The sequence below is a fragment of the Euphorbia lathyris genome, chromosome 5, assembly GCF_963576675.1.
Source record: "Euphorbia lathyris chromosome 5, ddEupLath1.1, whole genome shotgun sequence".
In the NCBI taxonomy this organism is placed as follows: Eukaryota; Viridiplantae; Streptophyta; class Magnoliopsida; order Malpighiales; family Euphorbiaceae; genus Euphorbia; species Euphorbia lathyris.
Genome location: NC_088914.1, coordinates 75,056,468 through 75,065,662, shown reverse-complemented (window position 1 = coordinate 75,065,662; position 9,195 = coordinate 75,056,468).

Sequence of the window (9,195 nt, the reverse complement as noted above, 5' to 3'; positions counted from 1 at the left end):
CATACAAGCATGAAGGGAGACAAAACTTTATAATAAACTAATAAACTTAAAACCACCCCAAGTCAAGTGATATGTTTAGGATTGATATATCACTGTTGAGACTTGTATGTAACAATGTCTTCTGTCCGACAGAAAGCTGATCTCACAAGCTTCACATATATAGATATCTGGACAGTTACATAGATCCGGTGAAACGTTGTTCATTAGGATTGGGGATCCGACTTGAGATAACAGGATGGGTAGATTCATCCTTGTCACCTGTTCATCTCATTGGTATTAATAGGTATAACTAATCCTCAGACTCAAAGGAATGTTAATTGGTCATCCTGAATTACTGAATGTGAGACTTTGATCGCGTGGTCCCACGATCCTTAACAGAGATGACTCTGGGGTGTGAACTGCAAAGGTTGGGTGTCACAGGAGGTAATGTCAGGGTAGTTATACATTGGATTGAGCATTTATCACTCCCGATGAATGGGAGATACATCCAAGGATCGCTTGTGGAAGACTCGACTCTAAACCCTTGCAAGGTGATAGCTTAAGAGTAGAAATTCGGATTTCACTTAACCTATCTTTTGAGTTGACTCGGCCAATAACAAGTAAAATGAACGTCTCGCTATATGTGACTTGACATTACCCATAGTCATAAGATTCAGTTCAAGGATGTAGTTGATAAAGGATCGTATTATACCGTAACTAATACGGAAGGGTTAACGACAGAATCAACCTGTCTTCTTAACGGACTCTGGGGGAATGATTATGGACTTGCCAATAACATACTCTGTACATCAGTCCGTTATGCAAGGGATTAAATATAATTCTTGAAGAAATTAATTTAATAGGTTGCATACGGCCAGAAGTAGTAAGGACGTAATGGATCACACATAAGACTTGGAACCAAAAGGAGAGATGGATATGATTAATAGATGGAAGCCCAAAATTAAGCCCAGTAAGGCCCAATTACATGGAGGGGCCGAAATTTATATGTATTTGAGTAAGGAATTAATTTATTCCATTCATCCTAATTTGATTAGGATTGTGAAATTAAATTAATTAAGAGATAATCAAATTAGGAGTTTTAATTAGATTAATATACTCCTATTATTATCTAACTAGGTTATTTATTATTATCCTAATTATATTAGATATATAGTAAGATAATAATTAGAAATCCTATTCCGAATTGGATTCCTATTAAGTAACCTATTCCTATCTAACTAGGGTTTAGATACAAGCAAATATATATACCCCTCCTACATGTGAATTTCGACCTAAGCCTCTACCCTCCCCTAAAGTGATTTTCGAAATTGCTTAGTTAGAGAGAGAAAAGAATTCCCATCCCCAAGTTCGTGGACAAGAATTCATTCGGCATTCCATCGATTGATTAATCTAATTCATCCCTCTTTCTCCTTGATCTTGTGTTGGTTAATTAGAGGTAATCTATTTTGGTTACATCTCATAAGGGTTGATTCTAATTTAACCTCACCGTGTTCACGAAAGAAGAAAAACAATCAAAAGGGAGAAATTCGTTTTTCTTCGCCTACATCAGGTCAGTTCACTATTTCGAGGATTTCCGGAGATTGAACCGTCGGATCGTCGCGATTTTTGGACAGTAGCTTCTAGACATATTCTTCCACGTTTCCACCGAAGGGATTGTCGTTCGGAGGTCTAGAAGGTCTGTTTCGAATAGGGGCAGATTGGTAAACAGTTTACCTCTCCTTTGAAGTTGTGGGCACTTCGTTTGCAACGGTAGATTGATCAACGAAAGGTATTTCTTCTTATTCCTCTTTATATGAAATAACGATTAACGGATCCTATGGTTAAAAGGAAGTAGGCTAAAAATTTTATATTTCCGCTGCTATACCTTAGCCCTATTTCCAACAGTGGTATCAGAGCCATCGTTAAATCCGTTATTTCATATATGAAAATATAGAAGTTTTCAATAGGATTGAATAAATATTTATGGTTAGAATTAACTGACAAATAGTATTGATTGATTAATTCTAAAGATAAATAAAGTTTTGATTAATTATTAATTAAAACTGATTATGCTTATGTTCCTAATTATTTCGGTTGATAATCATTATAACAAAATCTATTAGTTTTATGGTTAGATTAATAAAATTAGTTTTATTGATTCTAAAGATAAAACGGAAATCTATTGTAGTTTTTCCTATTTCTGAAAATCGCTTTTCAACCGTTTTGAAAATCTGATATATATGTGTTTAAAATTAGTTTTGAATATAAAATATATATACATGTTTCGGAAATTAATAGTTTTCTGTTTTGATTATCGAATGAAAATTCGTTTAAAAGTTTGTTTTTACCAAGTTGTAAATCAAAGCGTTAAATGAATTGAAATCAAAATAATTGGGACATGCATAATCAACGTTTTGTATGGTTATATTAATCTAAGAATTAATATAAAGATATAAAACGATTAGAAGTAAAATTGGATGAAAGTTAATTTGATAAGTTAATGTGATTAACCTAAATATTACATAAGACAGTTATGTAATCAACCAATTAAATTTATTTAATTGAGTCTTTGCATGTTTGGAGTTATGGACATATTTGGACCCTCTTTTAGTCTTTTGGTATTTTTAAAATAGGGCCTGCGCGTCCTGCCTTTCTACTATCTATTGTAATTTCTCCTCTCATCTGATTCCCTTCAATTCAATTGAAGTTTTCTTTTAGTAGTATAGAAATTAATATGTAATTTCAAAGCGCCATGGAGAAGACGGAGGACCTAAAGAGAAATATGTAATAGTTAGTATTTCCTTAGGTTTGCCCTTTTATTCCGTCTCTGGCTCGACGGAATAATTTAGATGATATGTCCATAACGCCAATGTATGTGTGAATGTGTGTCTGATGTATGCTAAAGCAAATCAAGACTAAGTTAGATTATGAGACTTAAATAAAAATCCCTCATTAAAAAGTTAAGTAAATAAATAAGTTATTAAAATCGGTTGCCCCTCCCTAATATTATAATTCAGCCGGCAGTACTGGGGGCCTTTGGGTTGTTGGCCAAAGTCAAGCTCGGGGTCTTATGGTAACACCTGGATTATCGAAAATCGTTTTTTCATGAATATGGGGTAATACTTAAATTAGAGTATGATAATTGGATGGGCAAACTCATGTTGTCATACACTAATGGGCAAAATGGTTGGGATTAATATGAATGACATATTAGTTACTAATGTGGTTAGTAACCCAATAACCTAGGAATCGCATTCGAGATGTGATTGATTGAATGAATCTACCTAACGAATGAGACTAGTTTGTTGGCTAAAGTTAAGGCGAAATCTCAAGAGTTAGGATCCTAGCTCACTAAAGGATTTGTGAAATTCTTCGAATTAATATGGAGGGTTATTAATTTGGCAAAATAGTGGGAGCAATCTGAAATAAATTAAAAGGCCTATAATTTTAGATTGTTATACTTTAAAGCAAATGAATAACATACGTTTACTCTTTCTCACTCTCAGTTTAATGAAACACTCTTAAAATCATGACTAACACCAATCTGCAAAACACATTTACCGATAACAAGTTGAATAGTTCAAACTTCACCGACTGGTATCGCAACCTCAAAATTGTTTTAAAGTTCGATAAAATAGGGTATGTATTTGATACATCGATACCCCCTATCCCTAATAATGATGCTCCAAATCGAGGAAATCGATGCTTACAAGAAGCACAAGGCTGATGACGATCATGCCGGATGCATCATACTTGCATCGATGACATCGGAATTACAAAGGCAACTATGCCTGTTCCATCATCATGCGCCTAAAGGAATTGTTTGGGAAACAAACCAGGTGCAAACGCTACGAGATATCCAAATGGTTATATCGTTGCAGGATGCAAGAGGGCACATCAATCATGACACATTATGTCAAGATGATTGGCTATATTACCAAACTTTCTAGTATTGGATTCGCGATGGATAACGAACTAAGTGTAGACTTAATTCTTCAATCCCTCCCAAAGAGTTATTCATAGTTCATCATGAACTATCAGATGAATGACTTGCAAACCTCTCTTGAAGAGCTTGCAAATATGCTCAAGTCAGTTGAGCCCAATATTCAGAAAGGCAAGGCAATACCGGCTATTGTCATATAGGGATCAAAGAAGTGGAAAGGGAATTCTCCCGATCCTAAACATCCCAAGAAAGGTAAGAAAGCCATGCCCACTAAAGTTAAGGGAAATGAAGTGAAGAAGCCTAAAAGAAAGTACCACTATTGTGGTGACATGGGGCATTGGAAGAGAAATTGTTCTTTGTACCGAGCTACCCTCCAGAAGGGAAAAGCCGGTACTCCAAACATCTGGTATGTTCTATATTTCGAAAGAACAAACATTGCGATTTTTATAGAGATGGGATTTTCTATTTTTCAGGAATATCACAAAATGGGATTTATGTGTTAGATTTCTGTTTTCGCAATTGATACCAAAAGACATAAGCTAGATAATTCAACTTACTTGTGGCATTGTCATATAAACGAGAGACGCATGCTAAAGCTACATTCATATGGGCTTATAGATCCAATCGATTCTGAATCATTGGAAACATGCGAATCATGTTTAAAAGGTAAAATGACAAAGACACCCTTTAGCAATAAAGGTGAGCGTGTATCAGACACTCTAGGACTCATTCATTCAGATGTATGTGGCCCTATGTCAGTCCAAGCAAGAGGAGGATTCAGATACTTCATTAGCTTCATAGATGACCATACTCGCTATGGTTATATCTACTTGATGAGGCACAAATCAGAAGCTTTTGACAAGTTCAAATGCTTCAAGAATGAAGTGGAAAATCAATTAGGAAAGAAAATAAAGACACTTCGATCTGATCGAGGTGGCGAATATCTTTCTGATGATTTTCTGAATTATCTAACTGAATGTGGGATATGCTCACAATGGACACCTCCCTATACACCACAACACAATGGTGTATCCGAGAGGAGAAACCGTACCCTATTAGATATGGTACGATCCATGATGAGCATGGCCTTACTTCCAAAGACGTTCTGGGGCTATACCTTAGAAACTGCCCTCTTCACCCTGAATCGAGTATCAACTAAATCTGCTAGTTCCACGCCATATGAATTGTTCGTTGGTAGGAAACCCGTGTTCTCTTTCATGAGAGTATGGGGTTGTTCAGCATATGTCAAACGCGTTGCGTCCGACAAATTAGATTCTAAATCTGATAAATGTTTCTTCATTGGATACCCTAAGGAAACTATGGGATATTACTTCTATCATCCAGATGATCAGAAAGTGATCGTATCCAAATACGCAACCTTCTTAGAGAAAGAGTTTCTCGAAGAAACACAAAAGGGGAGCATGATTGAACTTGACGAAGTTCAAGAGGAAGAAACAACGACTGAAACAACGGAGGCGGTCGAGGTACCCGAAGAAGTCCCATTAGATGAGACTCCAGTGGCACCTATTCGTAGATCACGAAGAGTTCGTGAACTCCCAGTTAGATATGGTTTTCTAGTGGGAGATGATGACGAGGTTCCCGTGTTAGACGACGAACCCGAAAACTATGAAGAGGCTCTTACTAGTCCAGATTCTAAAGCATGGCTTGAAGCCATGGATTCTGAAATGGATTCCATGTATACTAACCAAGTTTGGACTTTGGTTGATCCACCCGAAGGGATAAAACCCATTGGGTGCAGGTGGATCTTCAAAAGAAGACTGACATGGATGGAAAGGTTAGCACCTACAAGGCTAGGTTGGTAGCGAAAGGATATCGTCAAAAACAAGGCGTTGATTATGACGAAACCTTCTCTCCCATTGCTATGTCCAAATCAATCAGAATCATGCTTGCAATTGCCGCTCATTTTGATTATGAGATTTGGCAAATGGATGTGAAAACAGCTTTCCTAAACGGAAACCTGCTTGAGGATGTATACATGATGCAACCTGAAGGTTTCATATCAAAGGATGCAAATAAAGTTTGCAAACTTCAGAGATCCATTTATGGACTCAAGCAAGCATCTAGAAGCTGGAATAAGCGTTTTGACGAAACCATAAAACAATTTGGTTTCGAACAAAATTGCGAAGAAGCTTGCATTTATAAGAAAGCAAGTGGGAGCTCTATAGCATTTCTCATACTATATGTGGACGATATACTGTTAATGGGAAATGACATTGCTCTATTACAATCGGTGAAAGTATGGTTATCCGGTAACTTCTCAATGAAAGACCTTGGTGAAGCAGCCTATATACTTGGTATAAAGATCTATAGAGATAGATCGCGTAGACTGCTTGGTCTTTCACAGGCTACATACATTGAAAAGGTGCTAAATCGGTTTAGCATGCTTGAATCGAAACGAGGTAACTTACCCATGGTACATAGAGTAAAGTTAAACAATCATCAATGTCCTAAAACTGATGATGACAAACGACGCATGGCTGTTGTCCCGTACGCCAGCGCGATCAGTTCGATTATGTATGCTATGCTATGCACTAGACCTGACGTAGCGTTCGCGTTATCTGTAACGAGTCGCTACCAAGGGAATCCGGGAGACGAGCATTGGATTGCCGTCAAGAACATTCTTAAGTACTTGAGAAGGACTAAAGATATGTTCCTAGTGTACGGAGAAGGAGATCTGAAAATTAAAGGATTTTCAGACGCTAGTCATCTCACAGATGAGAATGATTTTAAATCCCAATCAGGATACCTGTTTATCTTGAATGGGGGCGCGGTCAGTTGGAAAAGTTCCAAGCAGGGAAGCGTAGCTTTCTCTACGACCGAGTCAGAGTACATCGCTGCTGCGAAAGCAGCAAAAGAAGCAGTTTGGATTAGAAAGTTCATTACAGAACTAGGAGTGGTGCCTGACATTGTCAATCCCATTACTCTATACTGTGATAACAATGGAGCCATTGTGCAAGCAAAGGAACCACGGTCTCATAATGCATCCAAGCACTACCTAAAGCGATACCACATCATCAGAGAGATTGTGGCTAGAGGAGATGTGAGAATAGAAAGAGTACCTACCGAGGATAACGTTGCAGATCCGTTGACAAAGCCATTAGCCCAGAAAGTACATGATCGTCATTTAACTTCTACTGGGATAAGTTTTAGAAACAATTGGCTAAAGTCCAAGTGGGAGTATGTTAAGGTTTAGTGTCCTATAGACAATTGTTGCAGGATACAAACTTATTGTAAATGAATTGTTCTTTATATCATTTGTTTTAATAAGATATATGTTTTATAACTATATAAAGGCAATCCCTTTTAAAGCACTAAATAAAGTCTAATAAAAGGAAATCCGTAAGTTTGTTTAAAGTGATTATAAAGTGTTCATACAAGCATGAAGTGAGACAAAACTTTATAATAAACTAATAAACTTAAAACCACCCCAAGTCAAGTGATATGTTTAGGATTGATATATCACTGTTGAGACTTGTATGTAACAATGTCTTCTGTCCGACAGAAAGCTGATCTCACAAGCTTCACATATATAGATATCTGGACAGTTACATAAATCTGGTGAAACGTTGTTCATTAGGATTAGGGATCCGACTTGAGATAACAGGATGGGTAGATTCATCCTTGTCACCTGTTCATCTCATTGGTATAGGTATAACTAATCCTCAGACTCAAAGGAATGTTAATTGGTCATCCTGAATTACTGAATGTGAGACTTTGATCGCGTGGTCCCATGATCCTTAACAGAGATGACTCTGGGGTGTGAACTGCAAAGGTTGGGTGTCACAGGAGGTAATGTCAGGGTAGTTATACATTGGATTGAGCATTTACCACTCCCGATGAATGGGAGATACATCCAAGGATCGCTTGTGGAAGACTCGACTCTAAACCCTTGCAAGGTGATAGCTTAAGAGTAGAAATTCGGATTTCACTTAACCTATCTTTTGAGTTGACTCGGCCAATAACAAGTAAAATGAACGTCTCGCTATATGTGACTTGACATTACCCATAGTCATAAGATTCAGTTCAAGGATGTAGTTGATAAAGGATCGTATTATACCGTAACTAATACGGAAGGGTTAACGACAAAATCAACATATCTTCTTAACGGACTCTGGGAGAATGATTATGGACTTGCCAATAACATACTCTGTACATCATTCCGTTATGCAAGGGATTAAATATAATTCTTGAAGAAATTAATTTAATAGGTTGCATACGGCCAGAAGTAGTAAGGACCTAATGGATCACACATAAGACTTGGAACCAAAAGGAGAGATGGATATGATTAATAGATGGAAGCCCAAAATTAAGCCCAGTAAGGCCCAATTACATGGAGGGGCCGAAATTTATATGTATTTGAGTAAGGAATTAATTTATTCCATTCATCCTAATTTGATTAGGATTGTGAAATTAAATTAATTAAGAGATAATCAAGTTAGGAGTTTTAATTAGATTAATATACTCCTATTATTATCTAACTAGGTTATTTATTATTATCCTAATTATATTAGATATATAGTAAGATAATAATTAGAAATCCTATTCCGAATTGGATTCCTATTAAGTAACCTATTCCTATCTAACTAGGGTTGAGATACAAGCAAATATATATACCCCTCCTAAATGTGAATTTCGACCTAAGCCTCTACCCTCCCCTAAAGTGATTTTCGAAATTGCTTAGTTAGAGAGAGAAAAGAATTCTCATCCCCAAGTTCGTGGACAAGAATTCATTCGGCATTCCATCGATTGATTAATCTAATTCATCCCTCTTTCTCCTTGATCTTGTGTTGGTTAATTAGAGGTAATCTATTTTGGTTACATCTCATAAGGTTGATTCTAATTTAACCTCACCGTGTTCACGAAAGAAGAAAAACAATCAAAATGGAGAAATTCGTTTTTCTTCGCCTACATCAGGTCAGTTCACTATTTCGAGGATTCTCGGAGATTGAACCGTCGGATCGTCGCTATTTTTGGACAGTAGTTTCTAGACATATTCTTCCACGTTTCCACCGAAGGGATCGTCGTTCGGAGGTCTGGAAGGTCTATTTCGAATAGGGGCAGATTGGTAAACAGTTTACCTCTCCTTTGAAGTTGTGGGCACTTCGTTTGCAACGGTAGATTGATCAACGAAAGGTATTTCTTCTTATTCCTCTTTATATGAAATAAAGATTAACGGATCCTATGGTTAAAAGGAAGTAGGCTAAAAATTTTATATTTCCGCTGTTATACCTTAGCCCTATTTCCAACAAGCT